The sequence below is a fragment of the Macaca fascicularis genome, chromosome 9, assembly GCF_037993035.2.
Source record: "Macaca fascicularis isolate 582-1 chromosome 9, T2T-MFA8v1.1".
NCBI lineage: Eukaryota > Metazoa > Chordata > Mammalia > Primates > Cercopithecidae > Macaca > Macaca fascicularis.
Window position 1 is genome coordinate 13,377,204 of NC_088383.1, and position 20,012 is coordinate 13,397,215.

The following is a 20,012-nucleotide window of genomic DNA, read 5'->3' on the forward strand; positions in this document are numbered from 1 at the left end:
ACTATTTGTTGAAATATAACACGGGCATTGCATTTTTGGCAACCACAACACACTTGTGACTTACATGGACTTACCTGAACTGCTAGTCATCCAAAACCCCTAAAGTTTGTTATTTTATTTTATTTACTGATTTTTTGAGACGGAGTCTCGCACTGTAGCCCAGGCTGTAGTGCAGTGGCGCGATCTCGGCTCACTGCAGGCTCCGTCTCCCGGGTTCATGCCATTCTCTTGCCCCAAGTCTCCTGGTGGGACTACAGGCGCCCGCCACCACGCCGGGCTAACTTTTTGTATTTTTAGTAGAGATGAGGTTTCACTGTGTTAGCCAGGATGGTCTCAATCTCCTGACCTCGTGATCTGCCTGCCTTGGCCTCCCAAAGTGCTGGGATTACAGGCGTGAGCCACGGAGCCCGGCCCAAACCCCCTAAAGTTTTAAATGTAACAACTATGATACATTTTTTATCATGGAGCCTTGGCTGTCTTGTTCTGAGCTGTTAATTTTTGTGCACAATCTTGTGAGATCCAGCTCATGATATCAGCCTGTCAAGATCTTTTAGAATTCTGAGTTTGGTTTAATTTTGGGTTGTCCACAGCCATTATGATCATATCCTCTCTCTCTCTACAAGTCACCGGTAAAAATGCTGAAGAGGAAGGGGCCAGAAGCAGAGCTCTGTGGGGGCTGTTGGAACCCTCCCCCTGGTTGGGTCTTGCTGTGCTGTTGTTTATCAGTCCAGTTTTTCTTGCTTCTAGCTCCTTTCTTCATTTCATTTATAAGGAAAATTCTCACTATGTTATGTAGACTGCAGGTTGCCATGCTTTTTTTGAATTTAATTATTTTTTTTTTTTCGAGACGAAGTCTTGCTCTGTCACCTAGGCTGGAGTGCAGTGGCGCGATCTCAGCTCACTGCAACCTTCGCCTCCAGGGTTCAAGCGATTACCCTGCCTGCCTCAGCCTCACGAGTAGCTGGGACTACAGGCCCATGCCACCATTCCTGGCTAATTTTTTGTATTTTTAGTAGAGATGGGGCTTTACTGTGTTGGCCAGGATGGTCTCAATCTCTTGACCTCGTGATCCATCCGCCTTGGCCTCCCAAAGTGCTGGGATTACAGGTGTGAGCCACCGTGCCTGGCCGAATTTTAATTTTTTTTTAGAGACAAGGCTTTACTTTGTCACCTGAGTGAAGAGTGCCATGGCACAGTCATAGCTCAGTGCAGCCTCAGATTCCTGGGCTCAACCGATCCTCGTGCCTTAGCCTCCCAAGTAGCTGGGACTATAGGCATGCGCCTCCATGCCTGGCAGATTTTAAAATTTTTTTTGTAGAGATGGAGTCTCGCTGTGTTGCCTGGGCTGGTCTTGAACTCCTGGACTCAAGTGATCCTCCTGCCTCAGCCCCGAAAAGTGCTGGGATTACAGGTGTGAGCCACTGTGCCTGCGCTATGTTGCCATTCATCTAATAATCTGCAAACGTCTGGAGAATGGAACTAAGTCAGATTGGCTCTCCACGCTCAGGTTTTTTAGTAGGTAAAATTTTAGGTGAATGACAGTTAGCTGTTCTCCTACATTCTCATTGCCAGGTTATAATGCAAGCAAGTTTCAGACCAAATTCACCTAAGACCCCTTATTCAGGAAATGTGTGAGCAGGCCAGCTGGCCGAGTACAGTCCGGGTGGTGGTTTTGTCGTCAGGAGTCCCTGCTCTGTGCCTTCCTATGTGCTCTGAGTGCCACTTTGGATAAAAGCTTCCCTCCAGGCAGATTTTCCAGTATTCCAAAACCATGATTCTCTTACCCTAGGAGAAGCCTCAGGCAGCCAGAAATTTCCCAAACCAATGGCTGGACCTTTTTAGGAATCCCATGTAAGGATAGAGGGTCTTGCTCTGTTGCTTGGGCTGGAGTGCGGTGACATGACCAGGGATCATTGCAGCCTTGACCTCCCAGGCTCAAGTGATCCTCCTGCCTCAGTGTCTGAAGTAGCTGAGACTACAGGTGTGCACCACCACACCCGGCTAATTTTTGTATTTTTTTGTAGAGACAAGGGTTTTGCCATGTTGCCCAGGCTGGTGTCGAACTACTGGGCTCAAGCAGTTCACTTGCCTTGGCCTTCCAAAGTGTTGGGATTACAGGTGTGAGCCACTGTGTCCAGCCTGGTAATCTCTTTTCTGACTGTTGTCACCTTAGACTAGTATTGTCTGCTTTTAAATTCCATATACATGGAATTGCACTTATGCTTTATGACATTGATTCATGTTGTTGCACGTAACAGTTGTTCATTTTTTCCCCATTGCTCTGTAATTCCATCGTATAAAGTTTAGGTTCCTTTCTATAGTTGATGGACATTTGGTTGTTTTCAGTTTGGGACAATATGAAGAAAACAGCTGAAAACATTCTTGTCCGTGTCTTTGGTAGATGGAGTATGAGTTATTGATTAGGGTAACTGACTGTCCTTAGAGTTGACATTTACAGCAACTAGCACATGGAGAATATCATGCTGTCCGTGCCAAATGATTTTAAAGTAAATGGAAGATGTTACACAAAACCATATTAAAGGAGTGAATTTAGTCTCGTATGACTTGTATTTAGCCAGTCCGTGCCAGTAGGAAAGCAGATCGTTGCTTTGGTGCACCCTGCCTATAATCAATGTTCCAAGTCCGAAGGTCAGTTTCCTGAAATCTGAGATTCTCGTGTGAAAGTGTATTGTTTCCTCGTGCCTCTCCAGAAGCTTGGGTGGGAAAGAACCCTTTATCGCTTCTGCAGATAGGCACCATTTTCTAATTATAGATTCTCACTGTGAAAAAGTCATGAATTACTAAAACTCCGGGCATATAAACTCGGTTTGGGGATCCCCTGAATTGGAATGAATAAAGTTTTAAAATATTCATTTACATTTTATTTCCATGTCATTGTGTGTCTTGTGATGAGAAAAATATTTGCTGCTGATTTAGAATTCCTGAATGCTCTTATAAAAATTTAATTCCACCCATATTAACTAGGCTTTCAAGTCTCTTTGAGAGGGGCTGTTTTCTTCCAATAGGTTGCTAGAGGGGAAACCTGTTAGCCGAAGAGAATTGTTGGATGCAAGTTTAATAGGGAAGGTGAACTCAGACCACCACTGGGGGATGCCGCATTGATTTAAATTTTAAAAGAGCCTGTGTTTTGTGAAAGTAAAGAAATAGGTTAACAGTCCCCATGACAAGAATGGAAAACATTCTCGGGACCTATACCACACATACACATTTAAAGTATCACTCAGTCCACCATGGTGAGGGCCTGTCTCTACAGAAATTTCAATCTTAGCCAGGTGTGGCGGCACGTGCCTGCGGTCCCAGGTTGAGGTGGGAAGATCGCTTGAGCCCAGGAGGTCAAGGCTGCAGTGAGCTATGATCACGTCACTGCACCCCTAGCCTGGGCGACAGAGTGAGACTCTGTCTCAAAAAAAAAAAAAATAAATAAATAAATTAAAAAAAAAAATTCACTACCTCTTTATAGCACCCAGCAGTATTTTTGAACAACCCTACAGGAGGGGAATCTGGTGCCATGAACTAACATTACGGATGCATTTGCCCTTCGACCCCGCAGTCCTGTTTCTGGGAATCTTTACCGCAGATACACCCGCACATGTGATGAAATGACATTTGCTCACAGTTATCATTGAAGCTTTGTAACGCCAGAGTGTTGGAAGCCGCCAAGTGGCCATCGGTCAATAAGGAACTGGTTAAAGGGATGACGGTGTGTATCTACAGTGGAACGCTATGCAGCTGTTAAAGAGAATGATAAAAATCTGTGTTTCTGGCCAGGCGTAGTGGCTTACGCCTGTAATCCCAGCACTATAGGAAGACAAGTCAGGCCGATCCCTTGAGGTCGGGAGTTCGAGACCAGCCTGACCAACCTGGTGAAAGCCCGTCTATACTAATAACACAAAAATTAGCTGGGAGTGGTGGTGCACACCTGTAATCCCAGCTACTCGGGAGGCTGAGGCAGGAGAACCGCTTGAACCCAGAGGATGGAGGATGCGCAGAGCCGAGATTGAGCTACTGCACTCCAGCCTGGGCGACAGAGCGAGACTCTGTCTCAAAAAAAAAAAAGTGTTTTGAAATGGGAAGATTTCCAGGTACATTAACAAGTACAAAACACAAGGTGAAAAACAGTGCATGGAGTATGCTGCCCTTTGTATAAGAAAGCTGGGTGGCTGGGCACTGTGGCTCACACCTGTAATCCCAGCACATTGGGAGGCTGAGATGGGCAGATTATAAGGTCAAGAGATTGAGACCATCCTGGCCAACTTGGTGAAACCCTGTCTCTACTAAAAATACAAAAATTAGCTGGGTGTGGTGGCACGAGCCTGTCGTCCCCAGCTACTTGGGAGGCTGAGGCAGGAGAATTGCTTGCGGAGGTGGCGGAGGTTGCAGTGAGCCGAGATTGTGCCACTGCAGTCCAACCTGGCGACAGAGCAAGATTCCATCTCAAAAAAAAAAAAAGAAAGATGGGCATATGAACGTATGTATGTGAATGTACTTATATTTGCATGAAGGAACACTAGAAGGATAAACAAGTTATAATAAATTGCTCTTCTGTCTGAGGTACAGGGCGAGGGAGTGATTGGGAATAGGTGTCGGAATGCCTCCTTTGCATGGGTCTTTTGATGGATTGTGTTGACCTTTGAATTGTGTAGAAAAGCAGGTCAGCAACCAGCAAAAGTGAATCAGCCAGGGAATGCCTTTGACTTTGAACGAGACCAAGAGCAGGTGGTGGAGAGCGAGGGTGGTTGACTGCATTTCTTAGCTCGGAAGCAAAGTCAGTGCATTCATTCATTCATTCAATCAATCAGCAAATGCACACTGAGCCTCTCCCATGCACCGTCTGCTGTTTCACATGCCGAGGATACAGCTGTCAACGGAAGCATGAAGGTCCAGGCTTTCCTGGAACTGGCATTCTTAAGGAGGCAAACACATGACAAAAAGGTGACTAGTGAGGAAGAGAAGGCTCATGCAGCAGGACCTAGAGAGGAAGGCGAGAGGAGTCCATGCTGAGGACAGAGGGGATGTTCATTGCTGGTACATATTCCTATGTGTTCATCATGCATTTGCAAACAGTATTTTTTAAATTTTATTTTTAAAGACAGGGTCTTGCTTGTCACCCAAGCTGGAGTGCAGTAGCACTATGATAGCTCACTGCAGCCTGTACCTCCTGGCCTCAAGTGATCCTCCCACCTCAGCCTCCCAAGTAGCTGGAACTAAAGGTGTGTGCTGTCATGCCCAACTAATTTTACTGTTATTATTAATACTTTTTGTAGAAATGGGGTCTCACTGTGTTGCCCAGGCTAGTCTCTTGAACTCCTGGCCTCAAGCGATCCTCCTGCCTCGGCCTCCTAAAGTGTCAGGATTACATGCGTGAGTCACTGCACTTGGCCCTATGAACAATATTTGCACCTAGATAATAAAGTGGTGTAAAATCTTACATTTAATCTTTTACTACAGCAGTCAGGATTACATTTTATCATCATATCATTATCACTTCTGATAAGTTTCTTTCTTTTTTTTTTGAGACGAAATCTCGCTCTGTTGCCCAGGCTGTAGTGCGGTGGTATGATCTTGGCTCACTGCAACCTCCGCCTCCTGGGTTCAAGCAATTCTCCTGCTTCAGCCTCCTGAGTAGCTGGGATTGCAGGGATGCGCCACTACGCCTGGCTAGTTTTTGTATTTTTAGTAGAGACAGGGTTTCGCCATGTTGGCCAGACTGGCCTTAAACTCCTGACCTCAAGTAATCCACCTGCCTTGGTCTCCCAAAGTGTTGGGATTACAGGCGTGAGCCATGGTGCCCGGCCAGGATTACGTTTTGTCGTAATATAATTATCATTTCAGATAAGTTTCAAATAAAGAAAAAAAAATCACATTATGGCAGGTGACTGTACCCCAGTCTGCTACTATGTTGGTGGAAAAATAGAATTTAGTTGAATATATAAAAAATGGATTTGACCACGATAGTTTGCTTTCACAATAGTCAGGTTTTTCTGGGGTTAATGTTATCTAAATGATTTGTGACTATAACCATAGATTATTAGGTGATGAGACATTACTGTGACGAGTCTATCTTTTTTTCTATTCAGGAGTAGTTTAAAAAAATTCCTCTTTACTGTGATATATTAGCTACAGAAAATTGAAAAAAACCCACGCATAGACTCAGATAAATCACATAGCCCTCATATTCCATATGTCTTCATGACAGTCATTGAGAATCCCAGGGCGATGGCTCCACAGTAGATAATATAGATATTTGAAACATATTTCTCTCGTGTTTATTTATATTTCCTCTTCCTGGTCTTTTTATTGGCAGAGTTATCTGTCATAGTTTCTGAATTCGATGAAAGATTAATATGGTTATTTAAAAAAGTTTTTACGATGAAATGATTAGTTTGCAAGAGAGATTTTTCTCTGTCTCTTTGGGTTCAATTAAATGTTGGTGAAACTTGAGAAATAATGAGGAACATAGATCAAAGCCATGGGGAGAGGCAGTGTTACTGCTTCCAGCATCTCTAGGTCTGCAACAGCAAGAGTTAAGTTTTGCTCAGAGAATGAAGGAAAAATAACACAGACTGGGCAGCCAGATTTGGGAGTCTGGGCTTTTCCTGACAACCAGTGCAGACTATCGCTCCATCTGACATGGAACCAGCATATTCACAAGCATTGCTAGATCTGTGATCTAGTTTTGAAAGCACCAGAAATCAGATTTGTTTTCAGGGTGAAAAAAAAATGCAAAGTCATACAGATTTTTATTTCCTAATCATGATCAATTCCACTCTATGGTATATTAAGGAAAAGCTCCAGGAGTTGCAGACATCCTCTGTCATTCTAGGAAATGCACAAAAAGGTGGTAATGGAAGCTTGTTGTTGTATTTCCTATTTCTCTGTTCTTTTTTTTTGAAGAGATGGGGTCCCACTTTCTTGCCCAGGCTGGAGTGCAGTGGTGAGATCATAGCTCCCTGCAGCCTTGAACTCCTGGGCTCAAGCGATCCTACTGCCTCAGCCTGCTGAGTAGTTGGGACTACAGGTTTGCACTGCCATGCCCAGCTTATTTTATTTGATTTTATTTATTTTTTTGAAATGGAGTCTCACACTGTCACACTGGCTGGAATACAATAGTGCCATCTCAGCTCACTGCAACCTCCTCCTCCCGGGTTCAAGCGATTCTCCTGCCTCAGCATCCTGAGTAGCTGGGACTACAGGCGCCTGCTACCATGCCTGGCTAATTTTTTGTAGTTTTAGTAGAGATGGGATCTCACTTTGTTGGCCATGCTGGTCTCGAACTCCTGACCTCATGATCCACCCACCTCGGCCTCCCAATGTGCTGAGATTACAGGTGTGAGCCTCCACACCCAACCTATTTTACTTTTAATTTTTGTAGAGATGGAGTCCCACTGTGCTGCCCAGGCTTGGCTTGAACTCCTGACTTCAAGTAACCCTCCTACCTCAGCCTCCCAAAGTGCTGGGATTGCAGGTGTGAGCCAGCACTCCTGACCTCCCAATGCTTAATTGCTTGAAAGGGTTGGGCTCTCTTTGACGACTAGCCCATTCAGAGCTTTGTCAGATTTGTCCTCTTAGGATCTGAGAGTGGACTCAGGAGGATGTGATGTTTGCTTCCTAGTAGATAAAGGAAAAAAGGTAGGTAGTGACTGCAGAAGGACCTCCACTCTGCCTCCTCGATTCACCTTACAGGAAGCTTGGACAGCATCTCTGGGGCTGGTATGGAGAGTTGCTGCAGCCCGCCTGTGAGGACAGGACCGTTCACATCCACCATTGCTGGCAGAGCGAGACACGCCTGCCAGGGCAGGTTTGATTTGCCGTAAGCAGCTGTACTCAAGGATGTAGAAAGGCTCCTGGCCACCTGAGGATCCATGTTCAGTGCTCTGCGTGTTGCGTTATCTTTCTGAATTTACTTTCCAGACGGGAAATAAGAATAGGGTAGCAAAAGTAAGAAAGGACGAAGGGCAGTTGGGTAGGAGTCGTCTGATTCTTTAACGCTTTTTACTATTTGGGGTAGCAGTTTAAAGAAGAGATGGTTTTGGCCAGGTGCAGTGCCTCATGCCCGTAATCTCAGCACGTTGGGAAGCCGAGGTGGGCGGATCGTGAAGTTGAGAGATCGAGACCATCCTGGACAACACGGTGAAACCCCGTCTCTACTAAAAATACAAAAATTAGCTGGGTGTGGTGGCGTGCACCTGTAGTCCCAGCGACTCGGGAGGCTGAGGCAGGAGAATTGCTTGAACCCGGGAGGTGGAGGTTGCAGTGAGCTGAGATCATGCCACTGCACTCCAGCCTGGTGACAGAGCGAGGCTTCATCTCAAAAGAAAAAAAAAAAAAAAAGAAGCTTTCAAAGTAAGAATACCCAAAAGTAACCCAACAGTGGTGGAAATATTTCACAGTTGTTTTTAGGGGTTCTTCTTCTATTATGGTAGCCAAGGTATTTCTTAGCGTAGATGCTTTGAGTGGAGACTGTATTGTTTTGCCACTTATCTTTGGAGGAGGAAGTTTGTTTTTCATCACAGAAACCAAACACTGCTTTTCTTGGGAACTGTTCCCTGTTCTCCGAAACAATGAACACGCTTCTCTTGGATCCACTTCACCAGAATATTCCCACCCAGCGCTTCTTACATCTTATACCAAGACCCTTATCTCCCTTGCAACTCAACGAAAGAATGAGTGTATGTTCTCAAGAGTGTTAGTGTACTGTCAAAGTCCAAATTCTGTTAATTTCGTGAAGAATTCATTTAGTTTTCATTACTAAATGGATAATTTGAATTTCTGGCCTATTAAGAGTTTTTTTTTTGTTTTTTGAGACAGAGTCTCCCTCTGTCGCCAGGCTGGAGTGCAGTGGCGTGATCTTGGCTCACTGCACCCTCCGCCTCCTGGGTTCAAGCTATTCTACTGCCTCATTCTCCCTAGTAGCTGGGACTACAGGCACCTACCACCAAGCCCAGCTAATTTTGTATTTTTAGTAGAGATGGGGTTTCACCACGTTAGCCAGGATGGTCTGCATCTCTTGACTTTGTAATCTGCCCGCCTTGGCCTCCCAAAGTGCTGGGATTACAGGCGTGAGCCATTGCACCTGGCCAGGAGTTTTTTTCTTTTTTGAATAAATGGTTATAAGCATTGGACCATATTTGTGAAGGTCCCGAGACCATCTAACAGAATTGCTGTAAAATATGGCAGTAACAGGAACAACTACAGAAAAGAGAGCTAATATATGTATATTGCTCTGTATAGTATGTATTATTAAACATGAGAAGGGTCAGAGTTCAAGTGTGACATGCCTAGTGGGCTGATATGAGTTGTGGAGCTCTCATTCCCTTTTTTGTTGAGAGATGGGTTCTTGCTCTTTTGCCCAGGCTGGAGTGCAGTGGCACGGTCATAGCTCACTGCAGCCTCGACCTCCTGGGCTCAAGCAATCCTCCCTTCTCAGCTCCTGCCTCGAGTAGCTGGGACTACAGGCATGCACCACCGTGCCCAGGTTGAGCTCTTATTTCTAACCCGTTAAGGTAATGGGGTCCTCTAGAGTGAAGCGATGTTAGTGAGAATAGCTTGCAGGGCAGAGCTCAGCGGCATAGACAGAGAGGACTCTATCTGGACTGGAAGAAGAAATGAGCATACGCCAGAGAAGAAACATCTTTCATCAAAATTCTGTTGGGCATCCAGCAGCTGGCACTCATGTCTAGAGTCCAAGACCAATAACAGCAAACTTATTTCCTATTTGGCTTAGAGAAAGAAAATAAGCTCTAAGAGTTTTTTTTTTTCTTCTCCTGAAATGGAATCTTACTCTGTTGTTCAGGCAGGAGTTCAATGGCATGATCTTGGCTCACTGCAACCTCTGCCTCCCGGGTTCAAGCGATTCTCCTGCTTCAGCCTCCTGAGTAGCTGGGATTATAGGCGCACACCACCACACCTGGCTAATTTTTGTATTTTTAGTAGAGACGAGGTTTCACCATGTTGGCCAGGCTGGTCTCGAACTCCTGACCTCAAATAGTTCACCCATCTCAGCTTCCCAAAGTATTGGGATTACAGGTGTGAGCCACTGCACTTGGCCAGCTCTAAGAGTTTTAAAAAATTTATGCATAAATATATCATAGGTTGGGACTTATCAGTATTTTAGTTGTTAGTAAATTTGGTGGTTTGTTTATAATGCAACAACTTATCTTTTTAAGCAAACCTGAATTCATAATCTGCCAGCACATCTGTGTCTATATCAGCCAGTTTTCTCACCTCTGAGATTACTGCTGTTTTATTTTCACTACCAAGTTCTCCGTGCTTTTTTCTCACCTCTCGGTGAGTTGAAGGGGCCGATATGTATTGCCCACTGATATGGGTAGGCTTTGTGTCCCCACCAGATCTCGTCTTGAATTATAATCCCTATAAATCCCCATAATCTGCACATGTCAAGGGAGAGACCAGGTGGAGGTTAATTGAATCATGGGGAAAGGTTTTCCCCATGCTGTTCTCGTGATAGTGAGTTCTCACTAGATCTGATGGTTTTATAAATGTGTGGTAGTGTCTCCTGCATTCCTTCTCCTGCCTGCCGCCTTGTGAAACAGGTGCCTTGCTTCCCCTTCACTTTCCGCCTTGATTGTAAGTTTCCCGAGGCCTCCCCAGCCATGCTGAACTGTGAGTCAGTTAAATCTCTTTCCTTTATTTTTTAAAAATTATTTTATTTTATTTTATTTTATTTTTTTGAGACGGAGTCTCGCTCTGTCGCCCAGGCTGGAGTGCAGTGGTGCGATCTCGGCTCACTGCAAGCTCCGCCTCCCGGGTTCCCGCCATTCTCCTGCCTCAGCCTCCCGAGCAGCTGGGACTACAGGCGCCCGCCACCTCGCCCGGCTCGTTTTTTTGTATTTTTTAGTAGAGAAGGGGTTTCACCGTGTTAGCCAGGATGGTCTCGATCTCCTGACCTCGTGATCCGCCCGTCTCGGCCTCCCAAAGTGCTGGGATTACAGGCTTGAGCCACCGCGCCCGGCCTCAGGCAGTTCTTTATAGCAGTAGGAAAATGGACTAATACACCCCTGTTTAACTGAGGTCTGAAAACCTGGTTAAAATAGATCTCAAAACAATAAATAAAAGTCACTGGCTGTTTGTACCCTCTTTGTCCCGTGGTTGTTGAATGACGGGGTAAGAAATTAAATGGGACACTCTGCAGACACCTGGCAGAGGCCTCGGTGGGTCTTCCATCAACTGGTATTTCCCCTCTCCTTCAGTAGCGCTTTTCCGATTGCCACAGAGCGCTCCCAGGTGCGGAGAGTAGGCAGTAAATGAACCGACCATCTCCAGAACTTGCAGACTCACGTCGAGCAAGGCTGATGCTCTCAGAAGGTGTACCGTTTGATCTTGTGGCTTTAGCTACCCTCCCCTGCCACGTGTACTGTAATTTGAGAAGTTTAGTGTTAGTGGCTGATGTTAGACAAGACAGAAAAAAGTGGTCAAGGCCGGGCGCGGTGGCTCACGCCTGTAATTCCAGTACTTTGGGAGGCTGAGACGGGCGGATCACGAGGTCAGGAGATCGAGACCATCCTGGCTACCACGGTGAAACCTTGTCTCTACTAAGAATACAAAAAATTAGCCGGGCGAGGCGGCGGGCGCCTGTAGTTCCAGCTACTCGGGAGACTGAGGCAGGAGAATGGCATGAACCCAGGAGGCGGAGCTTGCAGTGAGCTGAGATCCGGCCACTGCACTCCAGCCTGGGCGACAGAGCGAGACTCCGTCTCAAAGAAAAAGGAGTGGTCAAATTCATCCCAAATGTGTTTTGTTGTATTTCATATTCTTCATATTTGAGCACTTAAGAACCATTCACAAGTCAGTTCTCTGAAGTAGAACATCACATTCAACAGCACACACATTCCTTAGACATTCTGGATATCGGGCAAGGAATAATCAATCCTAAATTCCATTATGCCTTTACGGTGGTCATGTTGAAATCTGATGAGAATGGCGGGTGAGAGCTTGGGGTTTGTCCCTCACCCGTAAAGTGTGCAATTTGTACATTTCAGTTATGTGCAGAGGTTTAATGGTAGATAATTGAAGGATAAGATAGTGGGGCAGCATTTCTTTACCAGCTCAGATAAGTGAATATAAAAATCCTGTTCATCTGGGTGCTTCTGTCTCAGCCATTAATTTTAGATAATCCCCAATTACCCCTGAATTCAGAGAGTTTTACATATAATTTAAATTCTCTGATAATTCAAAAATTCCACTTTGGTTGTTAATTCTTACTTCTATTGAGCCAATCTGACATTTTTATTTTATTTGTTGGGATGGAGTCTCACTCTGTTGTCCAGGCTGGAGTGCAGCAGTGCGATCTTGGCTCACTGCAAGCTCCCCCTCCCGGGTTCATGCAATTTTCCTGCCTCAGCCTCCCCAGTAGCTCGGATTACAGGCGCCCACCACCATGCCTATCTCATTTTTGTATTTTTAGTAGAGGTGGTGTTTCACCATGTTGGCCAGGCTGGTCTTGAAGTCCTGACCTCAAGTGATCCACCCACCTTGGCCTCCCAAAGTGCTGGGATTACAGGTGTGAGCCTGTGCACCCAGCCGAGCCAATCTTATTTTTAACAAGCATCAGAGGTAATATTTTGAGCAACCACCTCGTGTTTTATCCAGGTTGTTACATTTAATCATCCCTTTGGTTCTGCAGTGTGGTATTTATTACTCCACGTTACAGATGAAGAGACAGAGGTTCTGGGAGGCTAAATGCAGAGTCATCTGTTGAGTCATGAGCTGGACTGCCACTTCACCTAACTCAAGACCCATACTCTCTCTTTCTCTCTCTCTTTAAATTGCTGCCTGCTCACTGGTAGAAGCAGATAAGAAGAGGCCAGAAAAAGACTGAAATGATCCTAAATCATCAATTTCTGAGTAACCAGGAATTGACAAATATTTGAGAGAGTTAACCTCAGTTTCTTCATTTAAAAAATGAGGTTATGGCCAGATGCCATGACTGACACTTACAATCCCAGCTACTTGGGAGGTCGAGGCAGGAAGACCTCTTCAGGCCAGGAGTTCGAGACTAGCCTGGGCAACCTGGTCAGACACTGTCTCTAAAAAAATTTTTAGGGAGACCGAGGCGGGCAGATCATGAGATCAGAAGATCGAGACCATCCTGGCTAACACAGTGAAACCCTGTCTCTACTAAAAATACAAAAAAATTAGCCAGATGTGGTGGCGAGTGCTTGTAGTCCCAGCTACTCGGGAGACTGAGGCAGGAGAATGGTGTGAACCTGGGAGGCAAAGCTTGCAGTGAGCCAAGATCGCGCCACTGCACTCCAGCCTGGGTGACAGAGCAAGACTCTGTCTCAAAACAAACAAACAAACAAACAAAATTTTAAAATTTAGCTAGGAGTGGTGGCACGTGCCTATAGTCCTAGCTACTTGAGAGGCCAAGGCAGGAGAATTGCTTGAGACCAGGAGTTGGAGGCTGCAGTGAACTATGATCACACCACTATCCTTCAGCCTGGGAGACAGAGCAAGACCCTGTCTCTGAATTTTTTTTTGTTTTGTTTTAGAAGTCAATAGGTTTTCCTATGGGGAGGTGTTATTTGTAAATAACAGATGAGATAATGCATTAAAAATACTTTGATAAGTGCCATCAGCAATAAATATGCCAAGGAAGACGGTCCCCCTCTCAAGCCTCTGATCTTGGGAAGGATCTGTGCCTGGGAAATGTGTCTTGGGAATGTTTTTTATGGGAAGGTCATGGCGGCAGCTACACAGGGCTTTTTACATGAGCTGAGAGCGACATCTGGTCCGGACAGATGACAGCTGCAAAATGAAGCAGGATGTTTCAGGGATTGTCATGGCTGGGGCACATTTGCTTGTTTAAAATCTCTGGAACTTTCTGGTCAAAAGGCATATAGGGTTTTGATGACTCATTTTGAAGCAAAGCAAACACCCCAGGAGGTTGCCCTTGAACTCAGGTTGAAATTTCGCCTCTCTCTTAGCCCCCTGAGAAACTTGTCATCAATATGTGGCCTGCAGAAGGAGTGGGTAGATGCTGCCATGTGGAACGTATAAAAAAGATTGTGACTCCACAATGGGGTTCCACTCCCATGTTTTCTTTTTTATCGACATGGAGTCTCACTCTGTCACCCAGGCTGGAGTGCAGTGGCGCGATCTTGGCTCACTGCAATCTCTACCTCCCGGATTCAAGCGATTGTCCTGCCTCAGCCCCCTGATTAGCTGGGATTACAGATAGCTGCCACAATGCCTGGCTAATTCATGTATTTTTAGTAGAGATGGGGTTTTGCCATATTGGCCAGGCTGGTCTCGAACTCCTGGCCTCAAGTGATCCACCCACGTTGGCCTCCCAAAGTGCTGGGATTGTAAGCATAAGCTGCTGTGCTCAGCTACTCTCATGTTTTCCTGACAGCTGGGACTGGAGTAACTTATGAATTGTGACTTGAGCCATGTCCCGACCTAAATAGAGCAGTTACTTAATGCATTTTCAAATGTATTGCATGCCAAAATATTTTCACCTCTGATTAAAAAAAATGAAATTGTCAGTTATGCCAGGTCTACCTAGAATAGGTAACTTTTCTCTCATCAACACTCATTTTATAAGAGCGTTAGCAGAGATGCACTTCCTAATGCTTGGCATAACGTGTTGTAGGGATGGCAGATGTATTTGTTGAATAAATGGGCTGCAGAAGCACCTGCAAAACCCAGGCTCAGTTTGTATAACCATTTGTAGGTAGGATTATCTCTTGATTGGTCTTTGTTCACATGAGGTTTATAACATATGTTCTTTAGGTTTTTTAAATGGAATTTTTTATTGACCTAATTGTAGATTTACATGAAGTTGTCAGGAATAATAGAGATAGTCTGCATACCCTTTATCCAGTTTCCCCCAATGGTAACATCTTGCAAGTTTACAGTACAGTATCATAACCAGGATATTGAAATTGACACAGTTCATGTCATTCATACGAGCTACTGAGTTTATGCAAGTATGCTTTTTAATTTTTATGTTTTGAGACAGGGTCTCACTCTGTCACCCAGGCTAGAGGGCAGTGGTGCCATCATGGCACACTGCAGCCATGACCTCCTGGGCTCAAGTGATCCTCCCGCCTCAGCTTCCCGAGTTGCTGGGACTACAGGTGCTTAACACTATATCCAGCTAATTTTCCATAAAGACAGGGCTTCACTCTGTTGCCCAGGCTGGCTGGTCTTAAACTCTTGGGCTCAAGCAATCTGCCTCCCTTACCTTCCCAAAGTTCTAGCATTACAGCCATGAGCCACTGAGCCCGGCCTCAAATACAGTTTTTAAAATGGTGAAGTATGACTGGAGAAAATAAAAGCCACGTTGTGGGCCCTCGGGGCAGAGGTGGAACTAGAACTTTCTGAGCATTTGTTGGGATGCTGCTGGTTCCCAGGTGCAGAGGAGAGGTGAGGTTGGAATGATTGGGGGCGTCCCTAGCAGGGGAGGAAAGATTGTCCTGGAGTGGCATGGCGTAGACAGTAGTACAAAGACTCCTTCACAGCCCCGCACAAGGAGCACTGCCTGTGTTCTCTGGGTAGGGACCAGCCCTTTGGTGGGGGCCCTTTGTGCCTATAACCCCCCATGACCTTCCCCTCCAGCCTGTGTGATGGGTGGATGTGGAGTAGTTTAGGCCTGTCAGGGCTCTAAGTCTGACCTGCCCCCAAATCCCTGACCACACCTTCCCCCTTCAGAACTAGAATTTCCAGAAGGTTTGAGAAGAATTAGCCTCTGTCTTTGTCATCCTTTCCTTTCATGGGGTTGTTGTTCTTATTGGATTCAGGCAAGCCAATAATTAGGTCTTGGAGGGCTGGGGGGGCTTCCTTTTATTCATTATTTAACAGCCCCTTTCTGGTCCCAAATCTCATCTGCCCTCAGCAGTCCACATAGCGTCCTACCCGGGTAAGGTGGGGGATTCGCATGGATAGAAACGAAGTGGACGGCTCCACAGGGAGAGATTCTGAGGGGATGGAGAGCTGCAGCTCCCCGGATAAAGAGGAAATGGGGTGAGGAGAGGAGGGGGGCGGTGCTGTGTAGGGCGAGGAGCCTGTTGTATTCTGGGACCCTTGAAGTCCATGCCTGCTGAGCTTAAATGGTCTCCTCTGAATGGGAACATGGCCTTGTTTCTATTTAGGGAAAGAAAAGCCACCCAGCATTTCTATAGTCTTGAATTAGACCCAGCATTCTAGGTTAGAAGGTAGAGGTTCCCCCACCCTCCCCTTTTCATATAGACTTAGAAAATATCTGGATTTCAGCCCATACCAGGTGCTCATGCAATTAACCCTTTCTTCCAAGCGAGGCCTTCCCTTGGAGGTGTGCGGACGGCAATATATTTATGGCTTCCATTTGGGCCTAACCAAGAAAGGGGACATCGGCGTCGTCTTCTCTTTCTGGGTTTGCCGCGCTTTATTTCCACAGTCATGGCAAATCAACAAGCCACCTTCCCCAGGAATTACGAATTCATAAACACATAACTACACAGCTACAGCTTATGATGTGGAAACCTGGATCACTTATTTCTGGGAAAAGCTAATATCATAAAAAGCTTTTGTAAACGTGTTGATAGTATACTATTATTTCAGAAGCTTTTAAGAATCCAGTTTTAAGGTGTGCATCTTCTGGAGAAAATAACGTTATATTTTACTTGGAGAACACTTTAGTGGAAATGACCCTTTCAAAGGATTTGGTAAATGCATGTGTTAAATTCTTTTCAGTCATCGTATATAATCGGTTCTTTCAGAAGCTTTTTGCTTCCTGGCTGATTGTTTTTCTTCCTGTTGTCGCTTTTTTGGTGTATTAGGGTACTGTTCTTCTTAAGTATTGAACACTTTCCTCAGGGTATTTTCTGATAGTTATATAAATGGGAGAATACTGGACAGAAGGATAGTAAATATTTGTTTGATTGCTTTAATTTTTCTTTGGATTTGAAGATATGTCTAAATGATTCCAAATGTTCATTTGTTAATAAACAACCAGATCGTTGTCCATGATTATATAAACATAGCTAGCCTCGAGGTCTGCATTTGCCTCCTGGATTTCATAACTATTCTCTATCATGCTTTTGAAAACTTTGACTTTCTATGTGGTATATTTAGGGCAGCTTTTTTAAATTTAGGAAACTGTGCCATGCCATTCCTTTGTATGATATATAAAGACTTGACCAGGAGTATAAAAATCAACTCTAATCCCACCACTCAGAAATAACCACTGTGAAATGTTTGATGTATTTTCCAGGCCTTTTCTGTGCATAGTCAACACAATCGGTTTTGTATTGTATGTTGTTTCTTCCCTTTTCCACAGAGTGACATATCTTGGGCATTTACCCATATTGTAATTGTTTTCACTAAAATCCCTAAAATACTGTGTATGCTTCTTCTTCTTCTTCTTTTTTTTTTTTTTTTCCCAACACAGAGTCTTGCTCTGTTGCCCAGGCTAGAGTGCAGTGGCGCGATTTCTGCTCACTGCAACCTCCGCCTCCCGGGTTCAAGTGAGTCTGCTGCCTCAGCCTCCCGAGTGGCTGGGATTATTGGTGCCTGCCACCACATACAACTACTGTTTGTGTTTTTGGTAGACGGAGTTTCACCATGTTGGCCAGGCTGGTCTTGAACTCCTGGCCTCAAGGGATACGCCCACCTCAGACTCCCAAAGTGCTGGGATTACAGGCGTGAGCCACCTTGCCCAGTCATGTATGGTTTTTGAATCCCAAGAAATCCTAGCTTGAGGTGTGCTTATGGCCCAGTGCACTGCCACCACCTCTGTACTAAACCGAGCCACATTGTGTGTGTGTGTGTGTGTGTGTGTGTGTGTGTGGGTGGGTGGGTGGGTGTGTGTGGGTGTGGTGGGGCTCGGCTCCAGGAGCCCTGCTTGATTTGCTTTCTTTTCGTTAGAGCCCCATTATGACTTCTCCTGTTTCTTTTTTGCTCCTTTTCCTCCTCCTTCCTTTTGTGTCTTTTTCCCACATTATTTTCCTCCATGCTTTTTTCTAGTTCTACTTTCTTGTGTGCCTGTATCTGTGTCCATCTGAAGCTTGAAGCTGAGTGGCCACTATTGGTGACTGACTCCCCCGCCCCAGGGCACATGTTCACTGCAGGCTGCAGGAAACAGGCTTTGTCCCACTTTCACAGTGGGAATCAGCCCCTGGTCTGGATCAATGTGTCTGGGTCCACGTGGGAGTGGCTTCCTCTATGGTTGTCTTTCATGTTTACCTTTGGGCGTGAAGCCCAAATGCTGTCTATATTGACTGCTGACTGTAAACAGCACCTCGTTCAAGGTGGTGAACTTGTTTCTTAGTGGCCAGGGTGGGACTGGCTGTACACATCAGGTGACCATGTGAACCGTGTCCGAGGTCCTTTGACTAGAGCTCAGCAGCCTAAAACCTGAGGAACAGGGCAGGAGCTATCCAGGTTGCTGGGGTACTGGCCAAGTGCCTTTCAGCTCATTCCTTCCCTAGAATCAAGAAAGGCAGGACTAGAATGCCTGCCCCTTCACTCCCACCTCTCCTGGTTCTCCACCCAGCTCCCTGCCTGCAGAATGGATTTGATTTCTTCCTTTCCTGCGAGCACAGTTTATTCCTTTCCTGCTAAGGACAGACATGTTGAAAAAGCCGTCTCTGGCCAGGTGTGGTGGCTCATACCTGTAATCCCAGCACTTTGGGAAGCCGAGATGGGAGGATCGCTTGAGTCCAGGAGTTCAAGACCAGTCTGGGCAACATAGCGAGACTCTCTCTCTACAAAAAATACAAAAAAATTAGCAGGACTTGGTGGTGTGCACCTATTGTCCCAGCTACTCTGGAGGCTGAGGTGGGAGGATCGCTTGAGCCCAGGAATTTGAGGCTGCGTTCGGCTATGATTGCACCATTGCACTCCTGCCTGGGTGACAGAGCAAGACTCTGTCTCAAAGAAAAAGTAAAAAGGAAAAGCTCTCTCTGAGTTTGACTTGATTCCTATTTAATCTGAGATGCCTCCACCCTCAGCCTTCTCCTTTGGCGAGTTCACAGTCACCTGTAACTCTCTTTACTAAGGTGTGAGGACATGCTGAGATACAGTGATGCTCTGCCTTCAGTTCCCCGTTGCCCATCTGTGTATTCATGTCTAAACTTATCACAAGCATGTATAGGTTAGACCTGGGGAGCTCTGTAGACCTCAGATGGTCCCTGTCCCACATTCTGCTTGCTCTTCCTCATGTGCCTTGAGCTTCTCTCCTTCCTGTGATTCAAAACCTTGCTCTGCTTCTTCTCATTTGAGCACATCCCTTCTCCCTCGATGCAGGGAGGCCTCGCTTGTTGGGTTGTTTCTTATTTTTTCCTCTCCCTTCATCCCTAGTCTCTGTCTCACTCTTTCAGTTCAACACTCAATTCATTCAGCTTTTATTTTATTTTATTTTTTGAGATGGAGTCTTGCTCTGTCACCCAGGCTGGAGTACAGTGACGCGATCTTGGCACACTGTAACCTCCACCTCCTGGGTACAAGCGATTCTCCTGCATCAGCCTCCTGAGTAGCTGGGATTACAGGCATGCGCCACCCCGCCTAGCTAATTTCAGTATTTTTAGTAGAGATGGGGTTTCACCATGTTGACCGGGCTGGTCTTGAACTCCTGACCTCAGATGATCTACCCGCCTCGGCCTCCCAAAGTGCTGGGATTACAGGCATGAGCCACTGCGCCCGGCCTCATTCATTTGACTGTTATTGATCATTTTCTATATGCAGGGCCTTTTGCTTGAGGCTTCGAGTACAGGAATGAGTGGCTCAGTCTTGCCTTGCAGGAACTCGCTGCTCCTTACCCAGGGAGCCAGGGAAGCTGAAATATCCAGGTGGGGATTGCTCTAAGGTGGCTAGGATCAGGAGAAACAGAGGAAAGTGAGCGTATGCCTGACCGGAAGTCAGGAAAGCTGTAGGTGGTAAACAGATGCCTCTTAGAGTTTGCTGGGCCAGTGTGGGGTCGGAGGGGAGAGGGTGCGCCAGGTGGAAGCAATGGCAGATGCGGAAGCTGCAGGCACAGACAGGTGTGGCTT

The 20,012-nt window shown here is 45.8% G+C and overlaps 1 protein-coding gene and 1 non-coding gene across 12 annotated transcripts in view; both read left to right on the top strand.

Annotated features, from left to right (window-relative positions):
- CAMK1D (calcium/calmodulin dependent protein kinase ID) overlaps window positions 1-20,012 on the top strand; it is a 498,666-nt gene that overhangs the window by 110,925 nt on the left and 367,729 nt on the right. The gene's annotated exons all lie outside the window — the stretch shown is intronic.
- LOC123567011 (U6atac minor spliceosomal RNA) lies at window positions 3,144-3,272 on the top strand. The gene has a single exon (XR_010578149.1). It is a non-coding gene; the product is annotated as a U6atac minor spliceosomal RNA (small nuclear RNA).